General features: G+C 36.7%; 1 protein-coding gene and 1 long non-coding RNA gene across 2 annotated transcripts in view; one reads left to right on the top strand and one right to left on the bottom strand.

Moving 5' to 3' along the window:
* LOC127946186 (contactin-associated protein-like 2) overlaps positions 1-24,489 on the bottom strand; it is a 361,215-nt gene that overhangs the window by 252,137 nt on the left and 84,589 nt on the right. The window lies entirely within an intron of this gene.
* Positions 21,718-24,323, top strand: LOC127946187 (uncharacterized). Its single transcript, XR_008151022.1, has 3 exons — positions 21,718-21,967; positions 22,691-22,790; positions 23,563-24,323. It is a non-coding gene; the product is annotated as an uncharacterized LOC127946187 (long non-coding RNA).

The following is a 24,489-nucleotide window of genomic DNA, read 5'->3' as shown; positions in this document are numbered from 1 at the left end:
AGGAGATCTAAATACAGAGGAGATGGTGAAAGTGGTGAAGAACCTAAAAAGCCCTTTAGGGCTCTCATTTTCTATTAGAATACTGAAATGAATCTTTCTGTACCAATCAATATATGTATTCAAGAGCCCATTGAAGTAGTTCTAAGTATTAAAAAAAAACAATGAACTATTTCACTTTCCACATAGATTATATAATATGTTATATATATAAAAATGTAATTAGAATGTAGATTAGAAGCTGTAGAACCCATTCATTGCATATTATTGTATTATTGTAGATACTAATGGTGAAGAACCACCAGATATGATAATGGTTTCTTTATTAGCCTAAATTCAATGTTGCAAGCCAAAGGTGACATCAAATTAGAAACCCATGTTAGAAATTATTTATGATGCGTGGTGTGGTTACATTATATCGGATGAGTCGTTCCATGAGATCCTTTACAGTGAAGATCATCACACTATGAAATATATCCGTTGTTAGGTTGTTGTGATCATTTAATCATTTAATCCACCTGGTCATTAGCAGTCAATTAGGCTTAAATGGACTAATGTGAGAAAATAGATTGAATATAATTATGTTCAAATGTAGAGTGACACATCACCATCAGATTGCTGGATTTTAGCAGAAAATCAAACCAAATAAATCAGTGACAGTGGCCAATTACTGCACAAACATGGGATTCAGAGACCGACCCTAAATGAATCATTAATCATCAAATAAGTTACGAATCGTACTGACAGCTAGGCGTAGACACCAACTACGGCAAAAGAAAAGACCCATTCTAAGGTAATGTCTGCAGAAAACAGAGCTCATGCAGTATTTATTTGTATTTGTTTATAAATTTCTCCACACTATTATCTATAGCACAAAAGCTGCAGGATAACAGTGTAATGTGTTGTTTGCCCACAACTGCACTATTTAAAACACCCTAAATGGTTTCCTTTGCCAAGGCTAGATTGATAGACTGTCTTGCCTTCTTAAGCTTCAGGCTATTTCGCCAAACAAACACTAGCTTGAAAGATAATTATTTCTCCCAGTTCTGCATTGTTTCTCTTGTAAAATTTGAGGAAAGCGAGTATTTGTTTTCCCCATTGTTTTTGCAGCGCGTCACGAGTTATTTAACATAACTGAATAATGAAAGCACTTTCCACAGATGGTGAAAGAAAGATTGGGCTATCTTCTACAAAACACAGGGTCCTGCTCGGTGGTTTTTCCATTTGGATCAATATTGAGGGCTTCCGGGAAACTTGCATTTCTGCCACTATTAAACATCGCCAAGAATGGGCCCGATAAATGCACAATAAAGCGCAAACCACAGGGGTAAAATGTTTATATCGAACAGCAGCAGATCTGAAATATTCTCTAAAGTTGTGCTCATTTCAGCTTGTACTCCCTTGCTATCAACGTGATATTTGTCGTGGAATTGTATGTTTGGAAAAGCTGTTACCTTGAGATCTTTACAGCCCATTCTCTGCATTTACAAAGAACCCACACATGTGTTCTGAAACGTTTTGGTATTGCCTGGCCAAATTTGAAACAATTGTATGCAAATTCTCCTCAAAAATCTCTGCTGGAGTGACACATTCCCGCTTTCTGATGAAGGAGAGCTATTATGGCAGAAATCTTGAGTGTATTTTCAGGAATCTCCAGACAGCAGGCATGCATGAGGTTAATCAAAAGAGTAATAGATCAGGCCCGCATGTTTTAATTGTCTTACCAGGCTCGCCACACCATCATCTCGCACAGTCTGGAAGCTAGCTATTATTGAGTTTTGGTTTCCCACATGAAAAAAAGAAATCATCTAATGGTACATTGAAAGAGTCGTTAATTGTGACTCAAGTAAGCGGCTAATTAAGTGTTCTGAATGTTTGAAAAGCTGGCAGCTGACACTTTAATAACTGTTTATTTACATCACTTTTGCACATTGCATCTGGTGATTAACTATTGAATCTGAAAAGTACAGGCTTTAATGAGAAGCATGCAGTCATTATATTTAATGCAAACTCTCAGCTACTGAAGCTTGTGGCAAAATGCTAATTATTTCTCTATAAGCGAAAAGCCACAGGCACATTAAAACTCTTATAACTGCTTGTTTGTTTAACAACAAAATGATTCTTGGTAGAAAGAACAGATCATCATATTCTGTGGGAAAAGTTGGTTTGATTTAAAGTGTAGGCAAAAAATACACCATGCATTAATGCAGAGGCTTAACAGCAAGTAAGTTGCAGCTGCACGACTAAGGAAAGTACACTTTTTGTATGAGTGAGCATGTGGCAAGCTACTTAAACGTATTTGTTCACTCTGCATTCTCTGATTATACTCAGAATTGGCGAGTTATCGTGAGACCTGTGCCAGCCACGTGAGGTTCTAAGCGATACTGGGTACCTAATGAACAAATGTTTGAAACTATAGCATAATCAGATATCTAAATTAATACATGTGTGATCAGTTTGTAATTAGAAATGCAGGCAAAATGTAATGATCAATTAAAATTGGAGCCAGTTTAAACACAGAGCTAAAATCAAATTGAAAAAAAAGGCCCAATCCCAATTCTATTTTATATCCCATCCCCTTGGAACAGAGTGTCAAGGGGTAGGGCTGAAAATATTCCCCCTAAGAAATAGGACGCCATTACTACACCATTACACGTCATCATACATTGTTGCTAGCTCCTTCGTCGAAGAAATTGTGCCGATGTTTATAACAAACTCAGACGTGCTGTAAAAGATACCTACTACCGGACTAGTATTTATGTTGCCAAATCAGCGTATATCAGTAGAAAAATGTTCGTGCAGTCAATAACATTAGCAAAACATTTTTTGCAGACGTTTCTTCGGAGAACATAACCGTACATATGGACACCCCTACCCCATTACATGAATGTGCAAAACAAAGGGGAATGGGAAAGTGAATGGGTAAGGAGTAGAATTGGGATTGGGCCTAAATCCTGATAAGTGAAATGAACTTTGCAGAAGCGCAAGTTAAAAAAAAAACCCTACATGCATTATAGCATCACTCACACTGTTGGATTCTGTCATTGGGCTGATGGGTGGATCTTACAAACAGGACCTATTAAGGTCAAGGTAGAAGTTATAAGTGTTAAAGTACAAATCTGAGAAATTAAGCAAACCCCACACCCTCTTTCTCTTCCTTAATCCTAATATCTCATGAAACCTGAGAAATTACAGCTAAAAAGTTAATTATTTTATTTAGCAAGGATGCATTAAATTTATCAAAAGTGACAGTAAACATATTAATAATGTTACAAAGCTTTCTATTTCAAATAAATGCAGTTTTTTTTTTACTTTCTGTTGATCAAACAATCCTAAAAGAAATTGTATGCAACTGTTTTCAGCACTGATAATAATTATATATGTTTCAAGCAGCAAATCAGCATATTAGAATGATTTCTGAAGGATCATGTGACACTGAAGACTGGATTAATGACTGCTGCAAGTTAAGCTTTGCCATCACAGGAATAAATTACATTTGAAAATTGTAAAATATTTCACAATATTACGGTTTTGCTGTATTTTTTAATCATATTAATGATTGATGAGCAGAAGAGACTTCTTTTAAAAACATTTACAACTCTTACCGATCTAGTCTGATAACTAATATTGTTAAGATATACAGTATTGAACAAATAAATTAAAGAATGAAATTAAAAAAAATAAAGAAAAATTACACTGCATGAAGAAGATCCGTCATAAAGTTCTTCTAAATGAATCCAGACAATGTAAAAACAATAATAGGTCTATGAAAGCAACCTCTTTGAATGTAGTTTTATGCATATATGCATATCTGTAGGCTTATGTATTTTGTATGTACAGTAAACAAAGAGAGAAGAACTTCCTTGCATTTGAATCTGAACACAATCAGTAGATATTTCTGCCTGGATAAATCACTCCCAGCACAAGGCCTGCATCAGCCAGCTGTCGCAGAACCATCCATGAGAGCTGATGATATATCAGTGCCAGAAGACACATTTTTTGCCGCTGGATATTGTAGATCACCCAGCACGAAGAGCTCCGGCTGTCACTTTGCATGTGTGCCGATGCCAACGTCGCAGTCAGGCGGCATTTCTGCTGGTCTCACAGTCTCTAGAAAACAGATGTTGCATGTTGGTCTCAAAGCTACGCCAAGAGGAATGGCCCAAATCTTTGCCACATTAAAGCAGCTGTTTTACTGCCTCATCTAGATGCCGTCTGCATAAAACACTCCTTTACTGTTGCAGGTTCCTACAGTATGTGATTTTTTTTACTGTATTAAACCAAAATCTTAGTTTCATTAGCTGCTAAATCAAATATTGATAGGCCAATATGAGAATACAAGAGAACTGCATAAATCAATGAATGTTTTAGCTTCATGTAACCCTGTAGTCTTGATTACACAAAGACTGTTGATATTGGGATTAACACTCCAGTTCAAATAAGCACTAAATCCACTCCTGCGATTGTCATGGAATTCGGGTTGGAATCACTATATGGTGTTAAGCACAACCTCTGCCATGTGAGTTATTTTCGGTGAGAAAGGGCACCATGAAAATGAGTTCAAAATGGGTTCTATGAGAATATACACCATTTTTAGGATTTTTAGTTCCAATCCCAGAAGTTCCTGACCACACTGGTTCATCTGCCTGGTTGTGTGAAGCCTTGTGTTTTTTTCACATCATCTCAAATTTCTCTAATCACCCAGTGTGCCCTAGGCCTGACAGCAGTGTGTCAATTGTTTTCTCACAGCTGCATGGAGTCTAGAAAGCATCTCTCTCTCTCTCTTTTATTCTGGCAGCCGAAAGGGAGATAAAAAAAAAAAGTGAAACCAGACAACTGAGGCTGTCAAAGAGAAAAGACAGATGAGGAAGCTACATCCAGGATTCTTTAGCTCGAACACAGCTTTGGAAAAAAATGATAATAAATAAATAAAGAGTCAAAGTTGAAAAGGCATCATCTTTTTCAATTTCAGAGTTTGATGAATGAAGAAAGAATGAAGTTTGTTACACCTGAGTGACAGGTCATGAAAGAACGTCTCAGTTACGTATGGTAACCCTCGTTCCCTGAAGGAGGGAACGGAGACGCCACATCACCCTGGGTCGCCCAGCCCGCAGCTCTACAAATATCGGTCAGCGAGGCACCACGAGCCAGCGCCCAGGAGGATGCAACACTTCTAGTTGAGTGAGCTCGCAAACCTGAACGGGCAGGGCACACCCTGAGCCTGATAAGCCAGGGCTATGGCATTCACAATCCAGTGGGCCATCTCTGCTTAGAGGCGGCACTCCCCTTCTGTCGGTCTCTGTAACAGACAAAGAGCTGGTCTGAGGTCCTGAAGCTTTGTGTCCAGTCTACGTAGCACCTCAATGATCGGGCGGGACAGGGCAAAGCCATGGCTGGGTCTGTCTTCCCCAGGGGCAGTGCTTGCAGGTTCACCACTTGGTCTTTGAAGGGTGTAGTGGGAACCTTAGGCAAGTAGCCAGCCGGGGGCTCAGAATTACCTGGGAGTCAGCCGGCCCAAACTCTAGGCACGAATCGTCGACCGAAAATGCATGCAGGTCCCCTACCCTCTTGATGGAGGCCAGTGCAAGCAGGAGCAGAGTTTTCAATGAAAGAAACGTGAGCTCAGCTGAATGCAAAGGCTCGAATGGGCCCTGCTGTAGTGATTTAAGCACTAGAGTCAGGTCCCAAGAGGGTATAGAAGGGGGCTAGGAAGGATTTAATGGTTGTTCCACTGGATCGGAGGTGCTGCTGAAATGCCGTCTCACCAACACAGGAAGCTTCCCAGAGCGTGCTGAACTCGCAGTTCACCATAGACACAGTTGAGGTAAGCAGGACGATACTGTTGCTGGGCTTCGAAGCGAAAAGCTGGTATGCATTGCACCTGCTGCCTTTTTATACTCACGTTGTGATCAGCGGCAGCTGGATGCAATAATTGCATGCCAATGTGCATTGGCTCGTTTAGTTTACACTCAAAGTAGATTGGTCTATTGAAGTGATATCCCATTTTGTGTCGGTCACCGACGTGGCGTCGAGAGTGACCGACTGAAAGGGAACAGGAAGTGTCTGAGAAAACTGCTGTAGAAGAACTTTGCACTTGAACCTGATCATAGAGATCTCACACATCATCTAGAGCAGGCAACAGCAATGTAAAAAAGTAATCTTAATTTGCTATTGAAATTGTCCTTGTACAATTACTGAAACACTTCAATATTAATATAGCTATCTAAATTGTGAGCTAAAAATGAACTATACTCTTACAGCATTTTTTTAATAGGTTACTGTTAATTTCTACATATTTTGAAATGCATTTAAAACTTCAAGTTGTATAAACTAGCATCGGACAATGTATTATGAATGAACATGAATGAACAAGGAACTATATTAAATTACCAAACACATTTTATTTTGTCTCTCAAACTCACCATGACTGCAGGTAAAATATAAATATTTTGGTAATATTTTATTACCAATTTATACACAAAAACACATCAAGTAGTACATCTAAGTTTAACAGTAGCCTATGCTGGCTCAACAGACCACAATTGTGCACAGCTATATTTGACTGAAAGTGAACACGGCATTAATGTTTCTATTGTTCCACTATAATGCACAATGTCAGGCTTTCCCCATATCAAACAAATGCATACACATAAATGTTGAAAAGCATCCAGACAGCTCTGTGTCTGCTAGAGGGCATGTGGAGTTGAAAGCACATATAACGAAAGTGTTGCTTAGCCAGACTCAGACTGACTTGTATATATAAGTTATGTGAGTATTATAAATTGTAAATATACACAATACATTTGCTGTGTATGTAATATAACGTCACAGCCAACATGTGAGCTCTTTAAATGGAGGCCACAATATGACTGTAGTTTTAAATTAGTGGGCAGAAGGCATTAGAAATTGAAATGCATAAATGATATAAAGAGAAGGAGTGAGCAAGAGGTCAACTCGGTCAGGATGAGACATGACCTCTGTCAGGAAGGAGGTAGGTCACCCTCACTCTGACGTTTTTTCTTTCATGACTAACAGCTGTCTTCAGAGGACAAGGGAAGAGATTTCTGCCTTTCTTGTTCACACAAAGTGTGTATTAGCCATCTTAAAAGTGGCTTATTGCCAGCACTAGAGCTATTAAACACACATTTCTCTAAAAAAACAACAACATGAAAACATGAAGAGGTAATTCATTATACGCTTAAAAGCACTTAAAACATCGGGATAATTGAACCACATTTAAAAATGTATATGATGTAATATAATGTCCAGTATATCTATATTAAACACATAAACATGTTCTAGTGTCATTCAACCTGTGTGGACTAAAATTTAAAAAATGGTTCAGAAAAATGAGAAGTAGTCCTGAGAAAATATCTATCATCATTTTATTGTCATTTGGTTTGATAATTTGCGTATAATTATATGATGTGCACATTATAAGCCTGACATGAGTTTTCAGAAGTATCCAAATAATTTCTGGGGAAATAGATATTCATACTATGCATTTTAGTACATTTTAATTTTACTGAACTTATCATTGTAATATATATATATATATATATATATATATATATATATATATATATATATATATATATATATTATTTTTAGTAGTACATTTGCCTATGATGTTTTTTCTACTCTATGAATTGAGGAAATTTGGACAGTTGAAATCAAACTGAGAGATATTTAACTGATGAAACAGAATCTAATGATAAACTGTACAATGAACTACATGAAAAGGTTACACAGGCTATCCAATGCAATGAAAATAGAAATTTAACTTCCCCACAGCAAAATAATAATACTAAAAAATAAAAAATCCTTCTGTCACACAAAATAGAGGTGCTGATATAATTATATGTTCCCAGAAACAAATTAATTGAATTCCCTCCATTCATAATGTATACGCTTATCTCCTGGCATTTTAGAAGAATAGCACTCATCAGTCTATTTGAAACAGTACTGACCCTCATTTAATTATTGTGTCACTTTAATATACTTTGGTCACCTGCGTAAATGTAATAATGGAGCTGAAGTGTCAGAACCTGTTTATCAATCCACAAAGTATTTCATACAATAGTGATAATTGACAAAACTACAAGAGATGGACACATGAAAACCAATATTATTATTGCTAAAGAGAATAAACAAACGCAATGTACCAATTTAATAGCTGTAACGATATGAAACTCCACATACATCGGGAAGAAGGAGGCGGGAACCGGCGCACAATCAAAAACATTTTAATAATCAAAAATAAACACAAAACAAAATAAAATAAAAAGCAAACATAAAATAATATCCCAGGCCTGGTCCTCTCTCGTCCTTCACGGTCGTCGCTCCAGTTTTATATCCTTCCATCTCCTACGTGGGACTCGATACTGGCGGTGGGGCGCAGGTGTAGTTCATCTTCAATCACTACACCTGGCCTCACTCCTCGTTCCCACGCCTCTCGGCCCCGCCCCACTCGCCACAATAGCATTGTTCGTGCACATTCTCAGCATTTATATTTTAGTAATTTCATCGACAGGCAATGCAGATAAAAAGACTGGGTATAAAAGATGGGGAATGAGAATACAATGCAGGATGGGCTCAAACCAATATCTCTCATATGAGCACCAAAGCTCAATGTGGCTGCAACACATGCTATGCCATGGATCTCACATTGTTTTGTTTTTTTATTTTTTTAATTGAAATATTTCAATTGACCTTGCGCATCTAGAAAGTATACTCTAATAATCACGTTTGGATTTAAGCGGCCCCACTGATTCGGGTTGGCCGTCAAAACCAATGGATAATACATGAAGGACATTATGATTTTTAGCCAAAGTCACCCCAGTCATGGAAATGAAATGATTTTTAATCTGAGGATAAACCAGCATACTAATTGCTCACTACTCTGAGTGCCAAGCTATATATCACAGACTTCCTTATTGTAACCACAGGGATAAGATAGAGCTTAGCTTTTCTCTGCTGATAGTGACAAGAATGTGTCAGCAAGGGGAATGTGATTTATAGATTGTGGATTGGGTTAAAGCTTCCGGTGAAGAAGTGCTGTGTAAGATTTACTAAAAGACAATTTCTAGACTTTCAGCTGTACTTTTAAGCTGAAAGACAATTTATAGACTTTCAACTGTACTTTTAAGCTAAAAGACAATTTGTAGACTTTCAGCTGTACTTTTAAGCTAAATTAAAGTATTTCCCACATGTTGAAGGACAACACAAAGACTGGGATTTTACCTCCACAACCCATGTACTTCTATGTTCAGTAGACTTAGTTTTAAAGAGATCGGTTTCAAACAATTAAAATTTGGTCATCATTTACTGACCCTCATGTCGTTCCAAACCTGTATGGCTTATTTTTTCTGTGGGATATTAAATAAGATGTTAGACCTAAAATACTGAACCAAAGATTTTCCTGTTCCAAAAAAAAAAAAAAAAAAAAATTGCCATTAAATCAGAGGGTAAAACCATTAGTGCGTTACTGTAAGTCCTGCTACTTTAATAAACTTGAGTGCAATTCACAGACACAAATGACACACTTAAAGAGACATGATCAGCTCTATGCAGAATCTAAAGCTGAAAGCCACAAAGAAAGAATACTACAAATGATACTACAATTCTACAAGAAACGTATCGTTTATTTACAAAACCAGAGCTTTGGTTCTATAAGGAAAGGAAAAATGAAATTATTTTGTATAGTCTTAAACCATTCATGCATAAAATTGTGCCTGTAACTTAAATGTCTTGCTCAGTAAAATGCGCACTCCGAAGAAACATCTTGCTTATCCTGATATTTGTGCACAATATTACTACCATTTACTATCATTACACAGAATTGTTACTTTGCTTTTAATTCATCGGACCAAATGTCTGTGATATTACCTTTCACACACATAAATATATACCATAAATTACTACTGTTTTTGAAAGAAATTAATAATTTTACTCAGATTTCTATTTCAATAAATTATGTTCTTTTCCTAAACAATTATTGAAAATAATAAAACATTCTTCCTAAGCACCAGATCAGCATATTTTGACCCCTGAAGACTGGAGTTATGGTGGCTGAAAATTCACCTGTGCCATCACAAAAATAAATAGCATTTTAAACTACATATTAAATTTAATTAAATGCAGTCTTGGTGTTGAGTGAAACTACTTTTAAATATTTCCTAAGGGACATTTTTTCCCTTTGTGTTCTTATCTTAGCCAATGGAACCCTTAAAAATAAATAAATGTGTATCATGTACTACCTGTATATGGCCACAAACCAACCACATCCATCATAGTGTATCACTTATTCAAGTGCATACTCATCTGTGATGCACTGAGAAATGAAGGACATGTTCCCAGGTGGTGAAGTGAGAGCTGGGTGAGTAACAGCGGCTAATGAATGAATCTATTGAGTCTCCTCATAGCAGCAGAGCAGAATAATGCCACAAACAACAATGACAGCACTTGCTATTGATTTAGAAGTCTTGTCCTTTTCCTCCCTCGCTCACAATCGCTCTCTTCTCGTCTCTCTTTCTCTTGAGAGTATTAAAGAGGGATTAGTACCCTGCAGATGTAAGTGTCCAGTCCAGAGCCTTTTTGCTTTTCTTCAGAAGTCATTATGAATGTGATGATACAATACAAAGCTGTTAATTTTTTGTACTTTTAAAAGAGAGATCACAATCTCAACAGGTTCTCAGAAACCAACACCTGCCAACAAGAAAATCTTCAGAAGCTTTTTATAGGTTTAAAAACACTCATAACATGCATAGCATGGCTTCCTGGTACGTTTGCAGCTTGCAGCATTAATGATACAGCTGTGCCTCTTTTCCAAACCAGCATGTTAACTACGTATTGCCTTACATTTTTCATAAAGCAAACCAAAGAGGAGGTCACACTGTCATCGACTTGTAGAGATAAATTGATTGTCGCCTTCTTTTTCAAGAGAGTCAAAAGATTTCAGGTCAACCCTCTACAAATACAATACTTGAATATAAGACAAAATTTTCATTGTAGGCAACCAAATAATGCCAAATGACCAAATAACGTTATTAACCATTGGCTAACATATAGTTAAATTTCACTCGCCAGAGTCAGTGTTAAGTATAAGTGTAACACAGATTTTCACACAGATTTTCAATGCCGCTTGAGAACTTCACTCTCTGTCTTTAGAGCTCACTAGTTGTCTCCAGGCAGCATTGCCTATTTTAGGTGTTTTTTTTTGTTTTTTTTTATAGAATGAGACACCCATATAGTTGATAAAAGCTATCTCAGAGTAGGAGAATTTAAATACTAATTGATGAAAATGCAAAAGGTTTTCATATGATCCACAGGGTTCCATTTTGTGTCCACTTTCAGGACATGTGCATGTCACGACAAACAAAAAAAATCTTGTCACCTTCACTGGTGAGTAAATAAAATCAAAAACTCTACATAATATATGAACAAATGTATCATAGGAAATTACAAAAACTGCATGTTGCCTTGAGGCAGCATTGCACTATGGACGGTGTAATTTAAAGGCCATGCAGGCATACTAGGTTAGAATACAAGTATATGATATGATTTAAGAAAAGAGCTATTATTCAAATCTATTTGCGTTTTTGCTTGATTTTGTAATTCATTTATAAGAATAGTAATTTACACACCACAGTTGTGTACAAAAGTTTTGTCAGTGACATAAATGTTGTGTTGTGCAAAGTTTGCTGTTTCAGTATTTGTAGATTATTGTTCCGCGTTTTAATGCTGAAAAACAATGATAAGCATTTCATAAGTTTTAAAGGCTTTTATTTTATTTCTTAATTCAAAATAAAATATTAATGAATCCATCTCTGATGATCCCGGGTGGCTATGGTCACGCAGGTTTGTTTATGTATTAAACTCGTGGCCACGAGAAAAACATGTCGTTCCCTCAACATAAGAAGTTGTAGTTGGCCACGACATGATATGATGTTTCCACAAATTAATATCTTGTGGCCATGACATATTATCATGTTCCCACGAATTATTATTTTGTGGCCACAACAAAACTAAGTGAACCGACCATGTCCTCTCAAAGGCACCGTAGTTTTGATACCATTCTTTATACATGGCTTTGTTTTCAGGCAGAATTATGAGAGAGCCCACCCTTTGGTCGAAAAGCTTCACTGTTGGCACAAGACTTATGGTAGCATTCACCTATCACAATCTGTCCCATGTTTTGTGTGTGATTTTTGCTCCCCATTTGCCTTCCTTGCCCTTATTTGGTTATCTTCCTGTTCCTGCTCCCTGATAGTTTCTAGTTTGAGTGCAGGTGTTCCCTTCTAGTTCATGTTGTTACCAGGTGTGATTCATTAGTTTATGCATTTAAGCCCTGTGTGTCCCAGTGTTTGGTGTCAGCTGTTAAATGTCATTTTCCCCTGCACTCTGTGTTATTCGGTGTTTGATTTCTGTGAAATGATTAAGGATTGTTCCATGGTTTTACTCCTGCAACTCCTCGATCATTGTGCCTGTGTGTGAAATGTGACAGAACAGCTGACCTAAAAACGAAAATAAAAGTGCCTTTCTCCCCGTTTCTTTTATTTTATTTTTTACACGTTTGTGAGTGCGTTCCTGTCGTTCACCCTTATCAGTTTGAGAGGGAAACCCTCATGATGCTGTTCCAGATCAGGATGACAAACCATCATCCTGTGGAGCTCACAGACACAACTGACCAAGAATGGAAGGAGACAGTCATCCGGTGTCTGGAGAGTCTCTGATCCCGATTTGGACCACGTTCCCTGGTCAAGTCAGCCAGCCATTCTCGAGTCAAGTTAGTTGGCCGTTAATGATGCAAGCCCATAAGACATTCATGTGAAAAGCCCATCAGTGGTTCATGTGGCAAGCCTGCCAGACGTTCATGTGGCACTCGCTCCAGTATCGGCTCAAGCCCCAGAGCTTGCTCCAGTGTCGGCCCAAGCCCCAGAGCTTGCTCCAGTGTCGGCCCAAGCCCCAGAGCTTGCTCCAGTGTCCGCCCCAGTCCCAGATCTTGCTCCATGGTCGGCCCCAGGTCCAGAGCTCGCTCCAGTGTTGGCTCCAGCCCCAACGCTCACTCCAGTGCCAGGTCCTCAAAAATGGTATGCTTTGTTTGCTCCTCCAGGGCAAGCACCCTTTAAGCACTATCCTGATCCCCAGCTCAGCCCAGGGAAGGGCTCCTGATTCCCCGTTAAGCCAATAGAGGGCTTTGGATCCCCCGTTAAGCCCCTGTTTAAACCATTCCATGGTATTACTCCTGCAACTCCTCATGTCTCCTGCTGTCAAATCCTTGAAATTCTTGCAGAATTTCAGTCTGTTCTTGAATTTTTTTCATGGAGAGAGGTGGCTTCCCTGCTGCCCTTCATGACCACAGGCTGTTGTCCAAAAATCTTGGATTACTGAGAGTGCAGATGTTCTCAACCTGTGCCATTCCTGAGCAAGCTCTGCACTGGTGGTTACATGATTCCGAAAGTCCTGAAGACCTCTTCACTGAACCTCTCACCTTGAAGTTCTTGATGTTCCAGTAAATGGTTATTTCAGGTGCAATATTCTTTGTAGCAATTTCCTCACATGTGAGGCCATTTTGATGCGAAGCGATGATGGCTGAGCGTGTTTATTTGAAGGTAAACATTGCTAACATGAACACAATGATTGGATGTGCTTCTTCCCTCCTTTTATAGCAATCAGTCTGCTCTTACAGTTAATTAGAATGATAGTGATTTTACCTCCTGACTAGTACTTATTCACACTTTCATATGTGCTGATGATATGATTAGTCAATTAATGTTAGCTGGTCATTTTGTGCCAAAATGTTTGGCCATAACTGTAATTGTGTATCTGTGAATTTCTTCCTCCACTTGATGTATAATGTGCTTGTGAACACACAGGTCATTGTGTGTATGTGCATGCTTGAAAGGATAAGGTGCATATTAGGATTTTTTATGTTTTACCTTGAAACAACTCTCATTGTTTGTTTTGATATAATAACTATGATGGTTTGGCAATATTTGTGATTCACGATGGTCCAATGTTGCAATAGAGCAACAGTTGGATATGAAATGTTACTTTTTATTAAATATGAGATTTGTTAATTTAAACTAGATAAATATGGGTGTTCTATATATATTTATTTATTTATTTTTTAATCAGGACCACTTCCGTCAAGTATATTTATGACGATTATAATTGCATACGGTTAGTGTTGGCGGTATGGTTATGTTCTTGACAACACTCCACACGCCTGTCCATGCAGCCATGCTTGGACAGAGCGGGGAGAGCAGCAAGACAACCCCCCCGGGGTACAGAACAGAACCATTAAAAGCATACATAATTACAATTCACCATTACGTGAGTTGTAAACAAAATGTGATAGAGACTGCTTCCAATGAAGAGACTGTAAAGAAAGAACAAAGTTAGATCGTATTACAGTTCAGTTGGTGGAGTTGGGGTTGGAGGAGGTAGTAAATTGCAAGCAGTGATGCGATGGAAGAGACACTGAAGGATGACAATTTAAATAGACTGCAGGTGATAGGTGTCAAGACTGGATTGGCACACGTCAAGAACAGCTGACTGTCAGCTGATGCAAGTGTGACTAACGTGGCCTGACTGAACTAACGCTATGCTCGATATATTCTGCATGGAAATGTCAAATTGTTTTCATTTGTCCATTGTGGTACAATGTTGCCTAGAGGCAACTTTTAATAAATACTGTGATGAGTCGACTGCCTCCCCCCTCTAATTATCATCATCACCCCCTTCCTCAATCGCCACCCTTTCCCAGGCTCCCAACATGAGTGCGTGAGACCTGGAACAAAAGGGCAGCATAAAAAGGAAACCAGATCCCCTGTTTTTTTAACACTTTATTTCCTTTTTTGTGTACACTTTTCTGTTCATAAAAGCCTCTCCGAGGCCTGATGTGGGAAAGGCGGAGCCCAGACAGCACAGTTGGGGAACACCTGATGTTGTCATTCCCTCTTGCTTACAAAAGGTTGTGAAAACGTTGAACGTCAGCTAATCCTTATTTGGATTAGCTAGTTCCATTGAATCACAACCTTTAAGTATGATAAATGGCAGATGTTTAATATTATTTGTAGAGCGTTCAAAATACTGAACTATGGCAATGGGTGTATCGATTCCAACATGCGCAGTACACGGTAGACTAATCACAACAGACTGGGCCATCTGACCAATCAGAGCTTAGTAGGCTCATGTAAATGAGGGTTTAGAAAGACTGAAACTTAGAACTGCTGTAAACGAATGATTTGATAGTCATTGCAAAATTAAAACAAAAGGTTTTTTTTTACCTTGCATGAGATTCCTAAAACATTAGGCATCTTAAAAATGGCACAATAGATACACTTTAATTCATCTAAATGAATGGGAAGCATATTAGAGACACCATAAACTCTAGTGTGAAGGCGTCCAACTTGCTGTCACATAGCTGAGAGAGATATGTGTTTCTCTCAGACATGCAAAGAGAGGGAGAGCAAGTATTTTCCTGTCAAAATAATGAGGTTCAATTGGAATTAGTCAGCTTTTAAGAAGAAGCAGAAGCAACTTCTGATTTCTTTGGTAGTAGGCCAAACTAATGTGCAAAAGACAATTTCATAAGCTCTCTAAAAATCACTTTTGACTTTCACGACAGCAAAACAAAGCAATACAAATAATTTATGGTGCTCTTCACTGACACTTTCCTCAGGGAGAGAAGAAAAAAAAGAAACCCATCCCAGGCTCTGAAATAGAGACCAGCCCATGATGAGGTTTGTAATTCGCTCATTTACTAATGATTACAGGATGCTGTCAGCTCACATTCTTTTCAGTGTCATTGCTAATGAGTTTGCATCTGTGATGTCGTTGTAGCGTGGAAAAGTCACACCACCTTAACCCCTCCAAAACCCTTTAGAGGGCCATTTGCAAAAGGTCACATGTCCGGCATAAGAAAGCATGCTTAGCAAGTATAAGAGGTGTGTGGCCCAACTTGGTTGGGCAGAGGGTGTTGGAAACCTGTAATGTGCAAAAGTCAACCTAACTATGGCTTCCATATTTGCAAGTGCTCATGACATGGATGTGCATGTGTGCTTCACACTTCCGGAAACTTTTCTTAGATTTAACAAACCCCCACTGGCTCAGTGTCATATACACTTTTGTATTGACATTTGTACATACATTTGTACCAACATCAATCATGGACACCTCTTTTCTCTCAGGCTTCACTGAACATCGCTATAAACAACTAAAGTCTTTGATCGCTAGTCCTACCGTGTAACCAAACCAGGATCAACCTGAAATTACCAGCCCTGATCTTTCCAGAGGATATGATCAATATCACTCTGATATGGAAAGCAACCACATAATCAAAATTCTCCATTGCGTTTGGCATGACCTTAAGAAAAAAAAAAATGAAACAAAATTGTTTCATCTCATTTGTGAGCTGAGCAGAGAATTATATCAAAGGGTTGCTCCGAATGAGGTTATAACATTTCATGTGGTGACTTCTTGTTGTGAAACAGAGACTTCAGTGCTTAATAAATGACATCACACCATTCTATTGTTCCTAACTTCTATGAATAATTTTGAAGAATGTGGTGCAACAAAACGAGACTGGAGCTTTCAAGCTTCAAAGAGATTGCAAAATAAATGTATTATAAATATATCATTAAAGTTTAGAGAATAACCACTGAAATTGTATCAATTCAGTGAGATGACTTCCAGAACCATATCAATCTCACTCGTAAATGAATCATTCACACAGTGAACTGATTCGAACAATTCATTGAATAGATTCTATTCAAAAGAATAATCCTCTCACTTCTTGATTCAATCACAATGTTTCATTACTGATGGCACTTGGTATTTTTCTGAAACCTTTGTGTCCTTCCTGAAGTTTATAACTTCAATCACCTTTTGAGTTATACAGAACAGTTGTACAAACGTAGGGTAAATAAACAAATTGTAATATATTCCATATTGGCACAAATCAAGACTGAAGAGTACATGTGTGAACAGCAACACCCATTAACACGCTGTAAACCTTCTCACTGCAAGTATGAGAAAAAGCTGAAGCCATCCAATATATTCATCAAGCACAGCAGAGCACAGGATTATGGGGCTCTGAATGCTGTGGCCTTGGATTTATCCACTGTGAGAACGATAAGAAATACTGAGCTGGTTACAGAGCCTAGCCTAAGAGAAGCAAATAACATTATCATTAAATTCCTTCCCTGTTGTGTGTGTTGATTAAAAGCTAAACTAATATTTTAGGGAGATGCTTCAAGGAGTAGAGAAATAAGAAATATTTAATATTAATAAAAAAAATTATGATTGCAGTTGGATACTGTTAATAATGTAAATTAAGCTAAATTAAAAAAAATGAACAGGAGAGAAAGAGAGATCATGCGAGATGCGAGAAAACTTAATGAAATATGTTATGTAATAACCCTTTGGCAAGGGGACAAATTATTCATTTTCCCCAACATAAGACACAAGGAAAATACAAGAACAAAGACACAAATCCACTGCACAAGCACTGCTCATGCATAACAAAGGCAGACTGCATGATACAATATTTGCAAACACTTAATAAAAAGTAAAAAGGGGCTTACCTTTGTTTGTTTTCAAGATAGACACAGTAGGCAGGCAAAAACAGACGAGAAAGAAAATAATATAAATTAACGGTAAAATGCAAGTGTTGACTCAGTAAAAAGTACATTTTATTTTTACATTCTAAAAGTTTGCATTAATATTATACTGTACGTCTGGACTGTGCTGTTGACTCTAGAGTATGTATATTGTGTTGATTGTTATATTGTTTTTTTTTGGTACTATGTTTATTTCTTGTAAATCAAAGTTGAAAGCAATAAAGTGAACATATTATCAGTACTATTAGTAGAGGTAATACCTCGGCCAATTGCAACACAATGCAAGTCGTGATCTCAAAATGGTGCTGGTCACACATACAGTAAGTGTGCCAGCTTTTGTTTAGTTTTTTCTTCATGCAAGAAAAAACTTAAAACTTTAGCACATAAAATTATGCATAAATTTTTTTTAATTTTTAATTAATTTTTAATTTTTAATTTTTTAATTTTGCCCAATTAAATTAAAAAACTTGACTTTAGTTTTCTTCTCATTGATGATGTATTTTCTATTCATACGGGAACTATGAAAAAATATGGACATTACAGACATTACAACAGTACGGACTTGTCTCTTATGAATTCAACTTTACAATTACACTTACATGAGTCATGATTTGCTAGTCAGTTGCAAGTGGTTAATTATTATTATTATTTTTGATAATGATTTATATTATTGAAACTTGATTTGCAGCTTGATAGTGAGTAGCAATTGGTATGAAATAAAGAAAAAATAAAAACTTTTTTTGAGAAGATTTGAACTATGATTTGCATGAGTCAGGTTCAGGTGGTATGAAATAAATACATATTTTTTTTATTTTTTGAGAAAATGCAATTCAAAATTTATATGAACCATGGTTTGCAGCTTCATAGTTGGTTGCAGTTATTATTTAAATATTATAAATTAATTGAAACTGATTTGAACCATGATCTACTGATGGTGTATGGTATGGTATGGTATGCTCATCTTTGCAATACACCAAGCAACATTTTTTTTTTCATTAGGTTCTTGATACCTGCATGAAAAAGCCAAGAAGGAGGAAGAAGGAGCTGTTACATTCAGACAGAGGCGATAACATAGCACAGCCTCAAAGAGCAGACCTCAAATCCGTCAAATAGATGCATGAAAGCAAGTTTGCGTCTAGTCAATCTTTATACAGAACCATATCCTGATTCCCTCCCTTTATCTCAGGGAACTATAGATAATAAAAGAGCTCTGGATGGGCAATTTTATGTAAGAGAGAGAAGAAAAAATAAATAAATAAAAAACTTGTCTTGTGTCATGACACAAGTCTATTAATGAAAATTTTCACTTTGATTATCAGCTTCTTATTCTGGATTATATTTCTTTATTATGAAATGTTAAAAAAAAAATTCTGTGTTAACTTAGATAATCTGATAGTCAAGGGCTGCTTCAAGAGTCTAACTCTAATCAATGCATGTCCCAGTATCAGAGAAAACGACGGGCTAAATAATGTCTTCATGAACATTCTTCTCATTAATGCCTGTTCTGCTTCATTAGGCTCTGGGCTGCTACCAATGAGATCGTCCATCATGCACACACATGCACACATACGCACAGCCTCAACAAATCCTGAAGAGACTCCACACGTCACAGCAGGTTCACTTAATTCCACACATCATTTGCAACTGACATATTACTTCATTTCGTCTAAATTATGTATCTATCTTTTTATCTGTCCATCCATCCACCTAGATTTATTTCTTATAGAACAAATACGTCAGGCGATCAATTACAGAACTTTTCAGTTGGAGGGCTTAATTACTTCACATGTTCCTACAGCCATCTGGCAGGTCCTCTGGGACCTTTTCTCATCTGGCGCGAGCTGATTGATACCCAGTGTGATGTAAACACTGTAAACCTCAAAGAAACTACAATAACAATCACATTTTGTAATTAGTTTATTAATTAGAGTGCAGGATAAGGCACAACAAGGTGAAAATGGAAATTAATTTCAATTTAATAAATAATTTTATGTTAGCATTTATTTTCTTTGGAAAACACACACACACACACACACACACACACACACACATACAACCATTTAAGGTTGGATGAATTTAGATTTTTTTTAAATACTTTAGAAATAAGTATTTTATGCTGGCCAAGAATTAATTCATTTAATAAAAAAACACAGTAAAATGATTGAAAAAAGAATATTAAAAATATTATTGCAATTTAAAACAACTAGTTTAAATACATACTGAAATAAATTATAGATATTTCCAATTCTTACTCACCCCAAACTTTTGAATGATAGTGTATTACTAGTTCCACAAAAATGTTAAGTAGCAAAAACTAAAATTGATAATAACAATAATAATAATAATAATAATAATAATAATTATTATTATTATTATTATTATTATTATTATTATTATTATTATTATTACTATTTTATATTCTACTTCTGTTATGTAGCATCGCCCACCCTGAAAACTCATTGGACCAATACTTTGCTCTTAATTGCTCTTATTGGCTGTGCTACTATCAATTTTGTTTCTAAAACAAAATTTTCCCTTTCAGTGTAGACAAGCAAATTGCTTGTGGCTGCAAATGTATCATGCCACATCCGGTTAGGACAGAGTGTCAAAGAGTTCATGTGTGCTGTTTGGGTCTAATTCAAGAAGGCTGTGGTGAAAGAAATAAAATACAATTAAGTTACAGAGAGTTGATAAAGGTGACTGTCATTGGGTAGTTTAAGTCCTTTTCTTCAAAAGGTTTTGAAAGAAGTTTACAGAATGTGTGCTGTAATGCTATCAAGGGACCAAAAAGTTTATTTGCAGGACATCCACGAGTGTGTCAATAAACACAATTCAGTTTCCTTACTGTAAGCTGTCTAACTAGGGTTTTCATCTAACCATGTGCCAAACCTCAGCCTACTGCAGACCCACGGGTCTTTTCCTTTGCCGTTTTTGAGCTGATGCAGAGAACGAGTGAGTGTGAGAGAGAGCAAGAGACTGCACTATCTGTCAGCTGTAGCTGTGTCAGCAGCCTGAGCAGACCGATCACATGCTTCAAACCGCCACAAAGGTCAATTAGATCGTCTGACACTGTCACAAGCCTCCACTTTTACCCCTGTGGCCACTTTGTAACTAAAAGTGGACCAGCATCTAAGAAAAAATATACATGGCCAGATGTACTGTATGTGGACACCACCTTCTCTTCCTCAGCAAGCACAATTTGATGTCCTTGTATTTTTGGTATGGGTGTTTCTGCAGTTACAGGAACTTCTGCCCCTGTGGACTTGCAGTATAGAAAATAAACTCTTTTAAAATATGCTTTTCTCACTCTCACTGGTTCATTTGTCTACCAACAATGTCTAAAAAAAATATACATGAAAACATTAGAATTATGTAATTAGTTCATTACATAAAATTTCCAGCACGTCAAATAATGTATTGTTTAACAGCAAATTACAATTTTCATTTAAAAATAAACTGCTGAGTTGTTGCTGTTTTTTCTTTATAAAATGAACATTGTTTTGCTAACACTAACTTCACAGACTGATTAATTAAAGTGTTGTTTCTGCCACATCTGAAGTGACATTATGATTAACTGCAATAGTACATTTTCATTTTCAATACTACATACATGTTCATTTCACTATTAGTTAGACTCTCATAAGTTTAAACAAGTAAAAAGATGAATTTTTGTGACATATTTCCACGGTTTCAGATTGATGGGGAATTTTTTTTTTTTTTTAAATCTTAGAATAAAACTTTTTGTTAGAAATAAGTGAAAACATGATCTGTTTTTAAGATCTTCATATGAAAAAGTTTTAATCTTCTATACATCAAGGCCTTGGACATAAAAGTGCCAATTAGAAGAAGCACTGTGCATCAAAAGGTTGAACTGAGAAATGCCTCTTATTCTGCTGAATAATGCTGTGGATCTTTATAAGGAAAAGAAAAAGCAAATTTCTCTTCTCCATGAAAAAAGAAGCTTTGACTTTCACTTTCTCAAAAGAAATCATTAAGATGTCAACTAGCACAGAGAGTTTCCAATCCGCAGTGCTCCGGCTCTAGCTAAGCTCAGACTCTTCTTTCTAGAGTGGGGTCATGTAAAGCTCTATTTTCAACCCATTCTCACTCCAAAGGCGTCAAAAACCGAAGCATGGTCAAGCGCCCCTAGCGTCACTTTTATGACGCCAAATGTGCCTCTCGGCGTCGAATATCGAAGCACTACGACCTTCATTGCTTTCAATGGGAAACTTTTGGCGTCAGAATTTGACACGAGGACATGAGATGTTTATCGCTATGAAATCACGTTCAAGAAGTCTCATTCAGCACACATCGCGATACTTGCTATCAGTTCCACAGTTTGGGTGAGTAGTCGTAAATACGCTCTTTTAATGCCTTTTATAAAATGTATTCTGTCTTATTTATTAATCAAATTAGTGCCATATGTTTAATCGCTGTATTATATCGGTCATCCGCGGCTGTCTTTGAGTTTCATTGCGTTTAAATAAATGAGCACAGCTGCTAATTAGTCTGATTAAACTCTATCTGTCACGTGAGGTGCCATAGACCTTCGAACAGTTTTATATTATTATTAATTTCAGGATTAATGATGTAAGTTGTATTTGTAGTAAAATCATGGTAATCACGACACTTACAATAGTAATAAATGAAATGTGAAGTTAAAACACAGTAAATGGGACATTAGTAACTGTAACTGTAGTTTTACTATGGTATATTATTAATCAATACAACAATACAATAATCACCAAACCAGCTATGTTTGTATCACTGTAATGTTAGTGTTTTTATGTGCTTTTATATGACAGATATCACAGTAATCATATGTTCTGTACCATGCTTTTAATACCTTTTAATGTAAATCCCAAAAAAAAAAATCAAATTAAAAATAAATAATAAAACATGTATTTTTCCATTTTGCAGTTCATTCATATCAGTTTATATTTATATATATATTTATATATATTTATTATATCTAAATATTTTGCTCACAGATCATTATTAACATTCTTTATATAATTCAATTTTATTTACTCTCCCCATTTTATTATTTTTATTTTTATTTTTAGCTGAAAAGACATAAAGGCAGTCAGCCCAGTGGTGTTTCTGGAGAGGGATTCCTTCAGAAATGGAGAAGACAGAAAGCTGCGGAGGCAGATATATGCAGCAGTAAGTCTGTGATAGTTTGTCTCTTTTATCAAACATTCCTGCTGTTATAATTTGTACAGCATTTGTTGTTTCTTAAACTGTTGCACTGTCCAAATACCCACACTTGCCATCTTTTCACTTGACCACTTGATTACTTATTTGAAGTCTTTCCTGTATTTGGCCTAGTGTTCGAGTGAGCATGATAACCACAAGTGTGTGTCGAACTTTTCATGACCTGATGACTGTGTTTCCCAATCCTGATCCTGGAGAACCCCAGCACTGCACGGTTTTGGCGTCTCTCTTATCTGCCTTGGAGTCTTCACTGATGAGCTGATGAGTTGAATCAGGTGTGTTTGATCAGGGAGACATCTCAAATGTGCAGTGTTGGGGTTCTCCAGGACCAGGATTGGGAGCCACTGCCTTATGGGACACTTATGTGTTTACAGAGATTTTTAATAACTAATTATCAATATTTCACATACTGTACATTGGACAGCTTCCCATGACCTCTTGTGAGATCTCGGCAAAAAGTCTGACGATTTATTCCAAAACATGATGCATGATGGGATACACTTAGCTTTGTATAGCGCTCCGGAGCAGTATTGGAGAGGTTTAGTGTGTGTTAAGGACGCTGTGCTTTGGCATTATTAAGACCGGGGACAGTCTCGTTCACACACTGTCACGTACACACACTCTCAAGTTTTTACAGAGGCTGCTTTTATGGTCTAAACAAAACACAGTGTAATGTATAAGTTGAATGTAATTTAATATTTCCTTCCTTTCTGTCTTACAGGATTGTTTGAGGATAACGCTGTAGCTCCATCATGCACAAGGACTCACCTCGTTTACTCTTTATCCCCCGCACACACAGAAATGGTCCCTGGATCAGTGATTAGACTTTGCAGTGGTTTGATTTTTGCAGAAGATGTAACTTTGTTTTAATTATAAGCTCATAATGAATACACTACAGAACCAGTGATGAAAACAATAGTTACAAATAGCGCTCCATATTAAAAATATATTGCACACTTGACATGCATGTCTTCATGGTGTTTTTTTGTGAGTTTGAAACATTTACATTGTGTTGTATAACATTTTGGTCACAACACTTTTTCCAGTGTTCTCTGAAAGACATACTGTATTTACTGTTTTGTTTTTTAATAAAAGCATTTTCATTTGCATACTGAAAATAGTTAATGTTTACAACATAACTGCCTTTTTATTCTTTATGGTGGCAAAAATGAGCTTGGTGACAGAGGATGCAGTGTAGTAATTTGGGCATGTTGTCTTTAAATGAGTTTGACATATAAATAAATAATGGAAGATCCTTACAAAAATATGCATGTTTATTATGCTTTATGTATTTATTTGTTCATTCATTCATTCATTTATAATTTCAGTTTTTATTCCTAGAGTTCAAATGGTAGAGAATGGTAAATCACAGAAACACAAATGTGAACAATTTTAACTTTAAAACACAATGTAATATACAATGTAAATTTTAGAAGCACGTCATTTGATTAGTAAATATATTTGTCTTTGGTCAAAAAAAAAAAAAAAATACAAATCTTAAAAATGTGTCTTATATTTATTATAGAGGAATCTGTCTGTTGGATACAACTGCGACTGCTGGGCATGTGCACATCAATATTGCCCAATGTTTGTCAAGCTGAACAACGGAGGAAGGTGAAGACGTTAATAAAACCGAATCTAATAAGTA

The sequence above is a fragment of the Carassius gibelio genome, chromosome A24 (assembly GCF_023724105.1).
Source record: "Carassius gibelio isolate Cgi1373 ecotype wild population from Czech Republic chromosome A24, carGib1.2-hapl.c, whole genome shotgun sequence".
NCBI classification, from domain to species: domain Eukaryota; kingdom Metazoa; phylum Chordata; class Actinopteri; order Cypriniformes; family Cyprinidae; genus Carassius; species Carassius gibelio.
The sequence above is the reverse complement of the archived record's forward strand: the minus strand, read 5'-3'. Positions and strand labels throughout refer to the sequence as shown.